The sequence below is a fragment of the Manis javanica genome, chromosome 1 (genome assembly GCF_040802235.1).
Source record: "Manis javanica isolate MJ-LG chromosome 1, MJ_LKY, whole genome shotgun sequence".
Classification (NCBI taxonomy): Eukaryota; Metazoa; Chordata; class Mammalia; order Pholidota; family Manidae; genus Manis; species Manis javanica.
In genome coordinates, this window is record NC_133156.1 from 238687213 (window position 1) to 238702141 (window position 14929).

General features: G+C 50.2%; 1 long non-coding RNA gene across 1 annotated transcript; it reads left to right on the forward strand.

Annotated features, from left to right (window-relative positions):
• Positions 1 to 11211: 11211 nt before the first annotated feature.
• On the forward strand, positions 11212 to 13249 carry LOC108401121 (uncharacterized). The gene is made up of 2 exons (XR_001854080.3): positions 11212 to 11652; positions 12857 to 13249. It is a non-coding gene; the product is annotated as an uncharacterized lncRNA (long non-coding RNA).
• Positions 13250 to 14929: the final 1680 nt, after the last annotated feature.

Genomic DNA, 14929 nt, shown 5'->3' on the forward strand with positions numbered 1-14929 from the left:
CCCCACGTCTACCTCCAGGTCTGGCTGGCATCAGGGAGCCTCAGGGGCCCTCCCCTCTTCCTGCGTGAAGGTGGTCTTCCTGAAGTCCCACCTGGGCACATAACAGAGGGTGAGAGAAACAGGAGCAGGGAAGGGACCCCACGGAGAGGTAGTGAGCAGAGGGCCGTCCCTGCCGAAGGGTGGAAAGTTTTCCATCTGCACACGGAGCAAGCGAAGGGTGGCTATGGGTGACCCTTTCAGGGCAGTAAGGCGGGGCTGGCAGCCGGTGAGCTGTGACCCGATGCGGCGCTCCCATCCTCGCAAGAGGCTCTGCGGTCAGGAGGCTGGTTTGTAACCAGCAGGCCAGGTGATGCTGATGTGAAAGAAGTGACCGCATCGCATGTTCTGAACTGCTCTGGCACAGGTGCCCAGGAATCCTGCAGGCAGCAGGGTGACTGATAAGACTGAACAGGTGCTCAGAGCAGGTGGTTCCCAAGCAGGTTTCATAAGGAAGAGCTGGCCCGGGAGGGGAGAAGATCTGGCAGCTGTTTCGGGCAGGCCAGGAGTCCGGTCACCGAGTGCCAGTTTCTCATCAGTGCAGCGTACCCAAAGGCACTTGCTTCGCCAAGCTGTTGTGGGCATCCGTGAACATCTGCAAAGCCCTTCTTGCCCAGGACCTGAACCAGAGAAGGCCCTTCATAAACCTCCATCAGAAGAATGAAAAATATCTAGTGTTCCATAAATGGTATCTTTATGAGTTAAATTTAAAATGATCAATCATTAATTTTACTGTTTTTGATGTGACATGACATTCATGTGTATGTTTGTCTAACTTGGAGAAATAAGGTGGGAAAGTCTGTCAGAGGAAAGTAACAAAACTTTGTGCTATACTGACAATGATAGAAATGAAAAGCAATGTTTTGCCAAAATCTTGCACATTTGAGAAACCAGGTGAAAGGCACAAATACACATAAAGAATGGGCTTCTGTGGGCGTGTTCACATACCACAGGCTAACCGCTAAAGGGGTTCTGCCCCATCAGAAAGGAAGAAGAAAAGTCCCTCGTCTTGTTTTGGCTTGTGCACCAGGGAGGGTTGGGATTTGGGAGGAAAGCCTGTATTTAAGTGTGACCTTAATTTGATTTACTGCAACTGACAAGCCAGCCTGAAGCAGGGAGTGTGTCTACCCAGGCTCCCCCCTCACCTCTCCTGCTCTGCGAGAGCTCAAAGGCCTTACCTGTCCCGTGGATTCCAGACAGAATCTCAGCTGCCCTCACACACTACCCTCGAGCAAGTGGGAAAGGGGCACTGTGGCTTCAGAACACTTCCTGAACCAAACAGCCACCCAGGTGTCAGCCGTGGCCGTGCGAGATGAAGCCAGATTAACCGCACGCAGACGGCAGTTCCGCTACCGCACTGGGGATAAACTGGGAACTGTGTGCACGTTGGAGCTGTCTCGGGGGTCACACGCGCTCTCAGGTCGTGGCCAAGTTCATTATCTCCACGTGGGGAAAGAAATCTATGTTTTAGACTTCTGAAGACATAAAACCAGGGAGAGAAACATCTCCATTTCCCTCCCCTCCTGTGGGCCCACGGGACACCTGGCCACAGGATGCATTTCAGGTTTTGTCTCCCCCTTTCCCTGTGGTTTCAGCTGCCTTCTTGGTTCTCTGAAGAAATGCATCTTTTAGTCACTCATTTAAGCAGACGTTCATTTATTCACTGATTCCTCCACTGACACCACAGATCTTTGGGGAGCCCGTTGGGGGCAGGAGGCCGCAGGATTGCTCCTCTGAGCGCACCCCTTATTAAAGGAGCTGGACAATCTGTTGTCCACAGACCACGCATCTCGGTGTGATAAGAGGGAAGACACAAGGCCAGGCGCTACACACAGTGGGGATGTGTGTCTGGCCCGTCAGAGCAGGGTGGACGGAGTATTTCTGGAGAAATGGGCCAATAATGGGAGACTTGGGGGATGGCTGTGTGTGTGAGGTGTCGGCCAGTTTGTGCACAAAGAAAACAGTAAATTCTCATTCTCAGATTTTGGGTGACTAGAGACGCTCTGAGATGGGAGGAAACCTGGGTGATGGAGGAAAGCAGAATGAGAACAGGGGCCTGACGGGGGGCTTGTGGGAGGTGGGCCTGGGCACTGGGGGCCCTGTGAGCGCCTCAGGCAGGGGAGAGGCCTTGTCAGCTCTGCAGCTGGGGGTCACTGTGGGGGCTGGGAAGGCAGGGTGAGGGTAGGGATGGTTAGAGCCCTGTGGGACCACAGGGAGGGGCAGAGATTAGGAGAAGGGATGAGCCCAGCAGCAGGGGCACACAGGGAGAGCCCGCCCCCCAGGAAGGGGACGCGCAGGACGACGGCCTGGGCTGAGCGCCCAACCCTGCCCTGCCCCTCCAAGCACTGCTGACCAGCCTATGGGGGACCTACCCGGCACAGCCAGGGCTGGGAGCCCTGCAGACTGAGGGTATGGCAGCTGGCAGTGTCCTGGCACCGGTTTTCCTGGAGGGTGACCTGGGGGCTGGGGCATCAGCAGGTCTCCAGAACCTCTGTGATTCAGGTTCCCGCCTGAGTGGCGGTGGAGGGGCAGCACCCTGGAGCGGGGCTTGGACCAGGGGGCAGAGGGGCTGATGTGAGCTCTATGGAGCTGGTGGGCTTTGGGGGTGCCGCCGAGGAATCCAAGAGAAGACGCAATTAGATCTGTGCTTGTGGAGCCCGGAGAACAGAGACGTCCAGGGATGGCTGTGTGGGAGTGAGGCAGACGCCCTGGGAGAGCAGTGGGCTGGCAGGAGTCAGGACCCTAGGGCAGGATTTTAGGGAGAGTGGCTGTTGAAGATCAAGAAGAAAACAAATACGCAACCAGGAAGTCAGAGGAGAGGGTGGTGGATGAGAAGGCGACAGGCAGTAAAATGGGTCAGCAAGGAAGTCCAGTAGGGGGATAGGTCAGATGCTCACAGCAGTCAAGAAAAACGAGGATCAACAAGTGCCTGTTAGGTTCAGATCCATGCAGAAACCTCCGCCGCTCTGTCAAGAGCAGGTTCAGGGCATGGATGGAAGCAAAACCCATGAGCTATGGTAGGTGAGGAAGCGAAAGCAGAGGGCGGGACACACATAAAAATGTGTGACGGGGGAGAGGCGGGCAGAGACTGCGGCACCCAGATGGGGAATGAGTTTGAGGGAGTTTGAGTTCCTCAAGGTTGTAGTTGCTTGAAGTGGTTACATAGAGGCAGGAAGGAACCAGCATACAGGGAAAGGTTGAAGAGTTTGGAAAAGGAGCATAAGAAAGAGACTGAGGACCCCAGGGGTCTGGAAGGGTGGGATGTAGAGCCCAGACAGGAGGAGCAGCTGGCTAGGGCAGCGACCAGTCCCACTGCAAGGGAAAGAGGAAGATGCCTGAAGGGAAGACACATCTGCTGTCTTTGGGCAAAACTCTGACCTTAAGTTTTCTAAGTTCTGTGAAGTAGGTGGAATGATCTGGTGACAGTGTGGCTTGCAAGCGGCCGGCTCTACATTTGATGGCAGAGGAGACATTTTTGCGTGCCTCGGGCAGGCTGGGGTGTGAGCCATCCAGGGAAGCTGGTGGGGTGGCAGGCAGCTGCGAAGCCAGGTGGAAGGAGCCACCCTCCCCTTCTACGCCAGAGGCAGCAGCCTGGCCTTTCGCTGGATCTGGGGCTCTGTGGACACGTTCCTTTTCACGATAAGGACAAACTTTAAAAGTGTCCAACTTCCTACATTACCATAAAACCAAATATAATAGTTGCTAGTCAGTCCAACAGTTGCTAGCCTCTTTCCCAATGACAAAGAGCACACTTACCTTCTTGTGAACTTGGGGCATGATCTGGTTTTAGAACCAGCTAAGCTACCTCTCAGCTCTTTTGAAGAAAAGTACATGCAAGTTTTGAAGCCCCGTGATAACACGTTGAAAATCCTACCCCTGAATCAGCTCCCAGATCAGCCACTCGGTTAACTCTCTTTAAGTATCACTCACCGCAAGTACATGGCATTCATGAGTTTTGTGTTAATGAGACAACCTGACACGTGTCCATTACATCTGGGAGCTGGGCACAAAGTCACCACTTGGGACTTGGACTAAAGGAGAAGCACACGGACCCCCATCTGCAAACGATGTGGTGGGCATGCGTTTCCTTGCTCAAACAGAAGCCAGTGAAAGTAGTAATGTCGCACCACATCTCCCGGCTAACCCTTCAGCTTCCACACAGCCCAGAGGGGAGGCTCTGGTGCTCGGGAGGTTCTGGAAATGGCTGTCCACAGGTCTGATTTCTGCCAGCACCATGTTGGGATCTGCATGTGCTCTCTGTTGCAGAGAAAGATGTGTTCACTGTGGAAGCCACTCTGAGATAGGAGTTGGACACTTGCCACCAGCAGAAAGACTGTCACCTGTCATGGCCTCTGAGCTACACTGGAATGGCATGCTGCCTAGTGAGCATGACTTGGATGTGAGAACAGGCTGCACATTAAGGGATAGACGTTTAAAAGAATCGGGCCAAAGACACTGTTTCTGCGTTGCGTTTCAGTCTGTGAAGGCTGCCATGCCAAAGAGAGCCAGCACGGCCCGCAGCGTTCCCTGCTGAAGGAGAGAGCTGCTGGGGGGCGTGCAAGCACTGAGCGCAGCCACCAGCAAATGGCCACTCCCTTTGCTGCGGCTGTAACTGTCACCTTTTTCCTGGGCATTTTCATTTCATCCCCAAAGACAGGCAACAAGTGTATAGACAGTGTAACAGGTCAGATGTAGAATAAGGATTTTTTATTATTATTATTCAAAGCTCAGCAATTTACCAGAAAGGTCAGAGAAAGGAATGGAAAGGAAAAGAAATAAATATTGATTGATTCCTATAGTATACGTTCTACAAAGAGTCAATAGCTACCCTTTGATAAGTGCCTGGGGCCCTAAACAGGCCCTGGCGTGTCCACTCACATTCCAGTGTGCCCCACAGCCCGGGAGCTGGGACTACCACCCACGCTTACATACGAGAAGGCTGAGGCTCACCCAGCCAGGTTAAAGGGCTTGTAGTGGCAGAGCTCAAATTGACTGACACCGTGGACCATGATTTTCCTTTATCTTTATGCATTTCATCCTCCAAACAATCTCGCCAATTAGGAATGATTGCCCATTTTTGCAATGGACCTGCACACATTCCTTCTCAACTGTTAATATTCAGCTGAATCACAGGCTTCCCTGGAAGCTTTCCTGGATTGCCTCTGTCACCAAGTGAGGCCGCATTCAACTCCCCAGCCGTCGGGTATATTCTCTGCCTTTGCTGTGTTTACACTGTGCTGAAATTAATTAGGTGGTGAGCTGGTTTGTCTTAACTGCAGCCTGGATGCATCATCTGGACACTTGCGCACTTAAAGACTGATGAGTGAATGAGTGAATGGGTGGATGAAGAGATGAATGAATAAATGTATGTATTGTGAAATAAAACACACAAAATTCAGTGAGAATAAGAACTTGATATTCTTCCCAGATGAATTACTAGAGCTCACTGTGGAAAAGGCATTCCTAATCCTGGTTGGAAAGCACCTCAAAGGATGACACTTGGGGTGCCGTTCTTTCCTGTCTCCTGAAGCATGTCCTAAAGTGCTGGGTCACTCCTTAGCAATAAGCCTGGGGCCTCTCATTTACTTAGTGTCCTGGCTGGTTTTATAAAGTGAAATTGACAAAGAAATGAGCCTACTTCTAATCCCTGAGTCATGCTAATCATTTCATTCAGACATGGCTTCCGCCTCTTGCTGGAAATCCATATGCCGTGTTGTGTGATGAATGTCAGCTAACTGCAATACCCGTGTAATACTCTGACAAAACGTGGGTCATCAGCGTGAGTAAATCTTAAAACTCAAAAAAAATTCCAAAGTGGCATACCCACTTTTAAGATAAGATTCAAGAGTTTTTTTATTAAAATATAGTTGATGTACAGTATTATATTGGTTTCAGGTGTACAACACAGTGATTCAATAATTATATACATTATTAAGTGCTTACCATGAGAAGAGTAGTTACCATCTGTTACCCTACAAAAAGATTACAGTATGGGCTGTAGCCCCTATGCTGTACTTTCATCCCTGTAACTTGCTTATTTTATAGTTGAAGTTTGCCCCTCTTTATCCCCCCACCTTCTTCACCTGTCCTCCCACACTCCCCCTCCATGACAACTACCAGGTCTGTTCTCTGTGTTTATGAGTCTATTTCTGTTTTGTTTGTTTTATTTTGCTTTAGATTCCATACATAACTGAAATCATATAATATTTGTCTCTCTCTCTCTGAGTTATTCACTTAGCATAATGCCCTCTAGATCCATTCAAGTTGTCACAATTGCCAAGATGTTACTCTTTTTTAATGGCTGTGTAATATTCCACTGTGTATATGTACCACTGCCTCTCTACTCATTCATCGATGGGCATTTCAGTTGCTTCTGTGTGTTTGCTACTGTCAATCATGCTGTAATGAACATGGGAGTATATGGAGCTTCCTGGGTTGGTGTTTTTGTTTTCTTCAGGTAAATTTGAATCTTTTATATCTCAAAATTGGCCACCAGCACAACAAAATGCCCCTCTACCATATTTGTATTAAACTGATGAATTTGCATGAAAGGATGTCCCTGGTGAATTTTTAGTGAGCCTTGGCTTGGTAGACATGACAGTGATGCAACACTGAGCCTTCTAAGTCTGAGGGGTGGATGGGAGCTCTTGCGCGCAAGGGGAGCGCGCTCTGGCACTCAGTCTTCTGTGACATCTCTCTATCATGTGCATGTACAGTGAGACCACAAATCCTGCTCGTTTCCTGCTCCTGGAAATAAACACCCCTTTTATGGAAACTTGTTTTAAGGTCAAACACCACACAGCTGTACCCACCAATGAGTGGTGACTGCTAGTCATTCTGACATGAATACCTCTGCCTCGTCCTCTTGTTTTTTTAATCACAATGATGTCTCACAGTTTCCATAAAATGCAAACAGCCTATTAGCCTGTTTTTGCAAAGCAGCCGCCTTAACGTGCGCCAAGAAGCAAAGCAAAGACACCCACTTTACACTCCCTAGAAGTTCACCACGGACACAGAGAGATCTGTGCAAGGAGAAGCAGCTTTTTAAGTAGGCTTGTTGAAACACACAGACACACACACACACACACACGCACACACACACACGCATGCACACGAGAGAGAGAAAGAAGGAAAAAGTACTCATGTTAAGCATAGGCATTTTAATCTAAAATCCACAGGAAACAAACCCACCATTCTGCTCCTGGTAAAGGCTTTAGAGAATCTGATGGACTAAAACGCCTCCTGGGTCTGCACGGAGAAACCGAGGGGGGGTGGGGGGGGGTACCGCTGCAATGCGACCCCCACCCGGGAAGGCAGTGGATGAACTTGCTGACAAGATTTCAGCCACCCAGATTTCCCAGGACAACAGCGGCGTCTTCCCAATGGCTGCATCAACTCCCACATGATCCACCTCAGCTGTAAAATTCACTCGGACCCCAGGAATATTCACTAGTCAAATGAGCCCTCATGTCTTCCAGGATCCCAAAGAAATGAAAGAAAAAACAAGACAAAACAAAACAAAACGTGGCTAAACTAGCTGCAGCTCCCCAGGAAGGTGGAGGGAGAACCCCCTGCTCTGAGACAAATTCCTCTTAGAGGGCCAGGCCAGGGACACCTGACTCGTCCTCCATGGGACCCCAGGCTGTGAGGACACCCAGGAGTGTGGCACGTGCTCCTCGCAGGCAGTGAGCGCTCAGCTTTTCCGCTGACCTCAGGACCTACCTGCTCTCTGGTGCTTTTGGAGGTGATATTACAACAGGATCCAGGGACTACAGTGAAGTGGACATAGAAGTACCAAAATCCATCAGCTTCTGACAGAAGCCATGACTTGAATATCTGTGGGGAAGCCCTTGTTAAGGCACAGCCATGCAGGGCAGTGTGGAGCCACATGACAAGGGGTCCCCAGCCTCGGATCCCAGTGCAGGCTGCTGTGACCTTGATGTTTGGTTCTCATTGTGACCTGGGCTAGTTCACTCCCTCCCAGACCCAGGGTTAAAGGGGACAGCTAGTGCCAGAGCCTGAGACCCTGCAGGCACCGTGTGACACCTGCCACCTCCTCCAGGGCTGGAGGAAGAACAGACCCTGTTGGGACCCTGGCCACAGCAGAGCTTTCTGGAGCCCCAGGTATAAGCTGCTCATATTATTGCAGAAGTGACAATGTTCAGTCTGCCTACGGACCAGCTGGCTGCTTGGGGTCCACGGTGCCCCCCCAGCCCCTCTCAGGTTCCTGGTCCCATGCATGGCTTGTGGGGCCTCCTCTACTCAGGCAGCATGACACCTCTCTCCTCTCCTCTATTTTAGTCCCTGCTTTCAAAGGCTTCCCATTGCCGCCCAGATCAAGCCAGTCCTGAATGTGCTCCCTGTGCTGGCTCACCTTCCCTGGCCCAGGGCTCCTCTCTGGGCAGAGCCATGTGGTACCAGCACGCTCCCAGAGCTCCTGCCTTGTCCAGCTGCACTTCCCACCCACTGGGGAACAAAGGTCCTTCCCCTTCACCCCACCTTTCCAGGACAGGACCCCATGCCCCGTGGCAATTTGCTAAGGCTACAGCAGCAAAGCACCTCAGAATGGGCAGCCTAAACAGAAATGTTCAAATCACAGTTCCAGCAGCTAGAAGCCTGAGAGCATGGCTGAGCAGGGCTGGTTCCCTCTGTGGCTGTGAGGAAAGTGATATCCGTGCCTCTCTCCTGGTTTCCGGGGGTTTGCTGGCCCCCTTTGACGTTCCTTTGCCCCGTCTCTGCTTCATGCTCACATTCCCGTGTGTATGTGTCCATGCCCAAATTTCCCACTTTTTCTAGGGACATAAGTCATATTGGACAAGGGCCTACCTACCCCAGTGACTTTACCTTAACTTGATCATCTGTAAGGACCGTTTCCAAATAAGGGTACAGGTGCAGGACATATCTTTTTGAGGGACACAGCTCATAAATCCTCTCTAATCGTCTGTCTACCATCTCAGCCAAGCAGAGCCAGGCCCTCCCACCACGCGGCCCACGGCCCTCACATTCTCTCTCTGCCACTCCGAGGCTCATGGGCGGAAGTTATCTCACTTTCTGATTCATGCCCCACTTGTCCGTGGGCCCCTCACCTGAGGACATCTTTCTGCCTGTCCCCACAACACAGGGCCTCAGAGCGAGGGCCAAACACAGGACAGCAACGTCAAGTTAACATGTGGCTTTGAATCCCCCTGATCTTCAGATCTGTTAGTGGTATCTTCCCTTTGGGCTTGCAATTCTATTGGGGTGGAGCCCCTGTCCTTTGCTTCTTTCCCCTTTCCCAGGGCACTCAGCCTTTGGGGGCCCTGGAGGAAGCCAGCAAATACTGGATTTGTCCCACCAACAGGCCCCAAAGGCTGCTGGGCCTACCTGCGTGCTTGTTTTATGGAGGAAACAGGATCGATTGTTTCAGAACCACGAAGGCCTCTTTTTCAGAAAGACATAGAGACCCAATTTCTCCCTAAATTTACTCATCTCTGAGAACAGAATTTTCCTTTCTGGAACTGGAGCATTCAGTTGCCATTTTTCTATATTTATTTAGGTTGCTAATCTCTTGACCTTTGAAGTGCCTCTCTTAGTAAACATTTTTATCATTTAAACAAAAGTAGCAAGTGTCACTAATTTCAGGCCCACTTGCCATCATAAAGCATGTGACTATTTGGGAAAAGAATTTGCTGGCTTTCCAGAGCAAGGGGTCTGCCATGCACAGCCTCTGGCCTCAAGTTTCAAGGTGCGCTTAGGAGTCTCACAGGGCAAACATCCTGTACTTTGTCCCACAGCTACACCTCCTAATTGATCCGGACACAACACAAAGGAAGCAAATGCTCTCTTTATCTGGCCATGGTGGATGCCACAAATATGTGCTTCCTGCGACCCCAGTGCCCGTAATCGTTGGTTAGGAAGCTTCACTCTAGTTGTCAGCAGCCTCAGCTTCTCTGTCTGTACTATGAGCATCCTTCCCTGGACTGAAAGCTAGGAGAAGACAAAAACTGGCACCTGGGAAGTGGGGAAGTGGCGATGGACTTAGTATTGTTATTTTTAAATAACAGCTTTATTGCAGTATAATTAACCTATGGTTAACATTCATTCTTTTGAAATACACAATTCAATGGTTTTCACAGAGTCGTGCAAACACCACGACTGTCTAATTCTAGAACATTTTCATCACCCAAAAAGAAATCCCATCCCCATTAGCATCCACCTCCCATACCGTCCCTGGCAACCCCTTATCTACTTCCTGTTTCTGTGGATAAAGAGGAAGATCAACTTGAGGGATCAGCTTGTATATTTAATACTTGGTTCAGTAAACAGGAACAAAATACAAGAACTCTATAATTCAATTTTCTAGGGAGCTCATTTTCTGTTATTTAAAAGAAAAATTGTGACTTTCCATTCGGATTTATTTGTTTAATTCCACTTGCTGAGGGGTGAGCTGGAGAGACCGAGGCAGGAGGGAGCTTGGGTGCTCCCTCCTTAGGGTCTCCAGCTGTGACCTGGCCTCCTGCACCTGGGAGCTGACAACTCCTGGGTGAACCATCGCCAACTAGACATACTGCTCCGAGAAGCACAGTTCTCACCGGCAGAGCAGCCAAGACAGCCTCTGCCCACCACTCTGAGCTCCCAGAGCCCCGCCACGCCATCAAACCCGAAGGAGCTCAGGGCTGGCTGCGTCATTTCCCACTGACAGCAGTCTGAGGGCCAGCCTTCAATTTCTAGTTTTTTTGGGCACCTACTGCCCTGCTCTGTGCTGAGCCAGACCAGTAGCTGAAGAGATACTTTTTGTTGATGGCCTTGGCATGTAGAAAGCATAATTCAAAGCGGTTTGGGAGATGGCACATACTCACATAGCCAGTCACTGATTCAGCATAGATGGATAACTGTCAGCGACAGCACGCCAGCACTGCTCTGTGGAAAAGCCGAATGCAAAGCAGATCTGGACGCTGTCCTAGGAACTCGCAGTCCCTCTGAATAGGTGCACAGCAGAGGGAGGAGGCGGCGTGCTTACCAACAGCGATGTTGGAAATGGAAAGTGACATATTAGAAACGAAGGCCCGGGAGGAATGACCGGTGCGCAGCTGGAAGCAGTTGTTTCTACCGAGCTGATGAGCAATGTGACGCTCTACCCCTCAGCGCGCATGCGTGTGCGAGTGCGCCCACGTGCGCATGCGTGTAAGCCTAGAATGGGTCCCTGGGTGCTGAGCCCTCGCTGTTGGTCAGATGCTCTGCTAATAGCTCCGTGGGCATGTTCTCCGGACGGCCTGCAATAACCGAGAAAGACAGGAATGTCATTATCCCTTTTCGTCCAAGGAAACTGAGAAAGTTCAGTGCTTGAATAACTAGCAAGAGGATAATTTGAATGGAGAGGCTCTGATTTTGAACCTGTGCTCTCAACCAGGGAGCCAAATTGTGTCTCTGACCCCAGGAGGAAGGGCACCGGAACCAGCTCTGAGCGCCAGCCCCCTTTGGACGTGCAGGTGGGGAGGGTGTAGCCGCTTGGAAGCAGCAGAGGGGAGGAGGCCTGGGAGGGGGACTGAAAAGGTAAGCAGCGTGTGGCAGAACTGGAATTCTGGCTCACTTCATCCCACACAAAGGCCTCCATGCGTAACTCCCACGGTGCCTCCGGTAAGTGGCAGAAACCAGGTCCGTTTCTCATTTATCAGAGGGCTTTACAGGATTCGGGTGCATGAAAGGCTTTGAAAGCCCAGCAAGGCCCGGCAGGGGGCAGGAACAGAGCAAACCTTCGGGGCCAGGACCTAATCCTCCTTTATGAGGAGCGCCCCTGGGGCCCCGGCCCAGCACCGTTCCACGCCTAGGCCGCAGGAAGTGGGAGTGGGGAGCCACAGGCTAGGCCACAGGACCAGAGGCTGGTGCTTCTGAGAAAGGTGTGTCAGACTGCAGAGCTCAAGTCCGAGAAAAGTGGAAAGAGGGGCTTCAAGGAGAGCAGAGGCACTTGTTCAGGGCTTACCACCAAGTAAAGTGCTATCCAAGGAAGAAGTAAAAATTAGTGGATTGCAGCACTTTAAAATAATCCAAATTCATAGTTGCAGCTGACATCCTTAGCAGGAACTTTGGACCCAGAAGGCCAGATATGAATCCTGGTTCTGTTGTGAGGTTCTGAATCCTGAGTCTGTGTGACTTTGGATAAGTTCACCACCCTCTCTGTGCTTCAGTTTTCTCATTTGTACAATGTGGATGATACAGATCCCTCAGTGAGGATGAAAACCTTAACGCAGGTCAAGTGAGGACAGGGTGCCTGGTGCACAGTGAGCCCTGGCAGGTCCTGGTTCTTGTCATGCACACACCGGCCTTCTGTGTTCTCCACAGCCTGAGATAAGCAGGTCTAGAACAGGAGGCCATGCTTCCAAGGGCATGTGAAAGCTTATCTATAAGCCTCGAACACAGGGCTGATTTTAACAGTTGGTGAGCATGCCCCCAGGATGGCACAGGAATAGGCCCTGGAGACAGCTTCCAAACGCTGACTCCTGAAGGCCAGGTCAGACGACGGAGAGTAAACTGTGCCACTAGCCAGGTCTTCTGCTGAAAGGACAGAGGGCCATACAGCTAGCAATGGCCAAGTGCACTGTGGTGGGAGAACGCATCCCCATCTGCCTTCTTGTCCATCCAGCGTCCGTTCCCTGATTCTGTAAGTAATGCTGAAAGCGACAGTCCCCTGTGTTGGACAGTGAATTATAAAAGAAGAACATTGTGACAATTTTTTTGAGCTCCATACAGTCTCACAGAGGATGTTATACATAGTTATCGATGTTAAAAGACTTAACTAACAAGAGAGCAAAATCCCCACCAATAGTACACTCTTCTCCCACAGGTTTTACTTGGATCAAGTCCAGCTTTCAGTCGGATGCAGGCGGCCCACTGCACCCCAAGCACCCCGTAAGGCAGCCGGCCTGTTGTCTTCCCCCAGGCAGGGCCACCTGAAGAGGAATGGGTCTCGATTCAAGGGGACCAGGGCAACCAGGTTTGACTCATGACCCTGGGTGGGAGGGCTGGTGCTCTGCGCAGACTGGACAGAGCCTTGTGGACATGGATGGAGAAACACAGGGCTTTGTCACAGAAGTCCAGCTCTGTGTCCTTCTAAAGCCATGCACACGCATTTCACATTAATCCAATGAAGAATGAATTTTAAAACGTGACCTAAACAGTGTGTACACATAGAACATTTAGTACAGTGCCTAACCAATAAAAACAATTAAAATATTAATAGTAATTTATGAGCAAACCTGTTATTTCCCCTCAGCAAAAGCACTGTCTCCCTAGGGAAGTGAGGCTGCAGAGCCTAGGGGATAATAGCACTGGGTGGGGTTCAGAAGGCCCCGCTTTGCATCTGTCCCAGCCGAGTAATCATGGATGAGTTGCTTACCATCTCTGTGCCTCAGTTTACTCATGTGAAAATGCAAGTGGTAACAGCGGTACATACGTCATTGTGTTGCTGGGTAAGTGACTTTCTCTTTGTAAATCTTAAGACAATCTCCAAGTAAATTCTTAGGGCACATAGTAAATTCTAAGGCAATTTGGAAATGCCTTGGATTTAAAATAATGGAAAATGATACCCATGACCTAACATCAAATTCATGTAAACACTGGAAGAGGATAAACAATGTAGTTGCAAATACATGTATTTGTGGAAATACATGCTATTTTCATTGCTTTCTATATGTTTATTTGTGTTTTCTTAATTTGCTGCAGTTAATAAGCAGGACTTCTGCAAGAACAAAGAATGCAAAATCTTTTGCTATAAGGAACGATACACTCTTTGCTTATACAGTATTTAAAGGCTTAGAAAAAATTATCATATATTCTTCCACCCAAAAATATCAAGCCTCCCGTCGTTATTCCTGTTAGGACATGGGAAGTGTGTGAAGGGTCCCAGGTGTTAAATCACACTTTTAATTTGTGGTGAAAAACAGAGAAATGGAATTTACACTCCCTCCTAGTGACACTGGGAGACCTTTCTCGATACCTGTGGTGTGCCGATCTGTTCACACGCACACGGAATCCTCAGCCTTGGACCAGATGAGTGTTTTGGAGGAAGTCGGCGCCCATACCCCGCCCCGTACCCTCTGCTCTCATGTGTGCTCACTGATTCAGAAAATTGTGGCAAAGGGAGGGGGAGCTTGGGTGTCACAGGGGTCCTGGGCCGATTCAAATGTCTCCACACCAGTTTCCAAGGTGTGGAGAAAACGTCCAGGGCTGCCTGCAGCAAAGGCCCTAAGCCTGCCTGCCAGACCCCACCTACAGGCCTGAGAAGTCACTTGTTCTTCCTTTCCTTTATGGGAACACCGTTTTATTGTTCTGTGATTGCCTCTCTCCAACTGCCTGGCCCCTTGGGAGAGAAGCAAGCAAAGGGCTTGGTTAATGATTGGAAGCTGACCCACAGGGGCTCTGACACCCACCTGGGGGAAACGGCAGCCCTGATTCCTGCTGCCCAGAGATAACACAGAGCCGCTGAGAGGAGGGTGTGCAACCCAGTCGCCGCCTCTTGCCACGGGGCGACTCTGTGACCCACAGTTCCCCTTGGTGCTTTACTGATGTGTATTCCCTACCCCCAGAACTGTTGCTTGACGTTTCTGCCTTCCTGACTGACTTGGTGAGTCCATGTTCTGAATGTGGGACTTCTCCGGATGCTTAGGGAGGAAAAATGCTATAAAACATGGAAAGGTTGCAGACTCATGGGGAAAACTGATTTGTAAGACTGGAAAAATAACATCGGCCCAGAAGACATGGTCCAAATGGGGGAAGGGTGTGTAACATGAACACTAATTCATTTGCTCCCCAGTCACGGAATTCCCTCGGATCCCTCATTGTCAAGCCAAGGTGACCTTGGCCAGTCTAGTCTTTAACCAATAAGAGCTGTGCTGCCCCTCCCCACCACAGGTCCAAG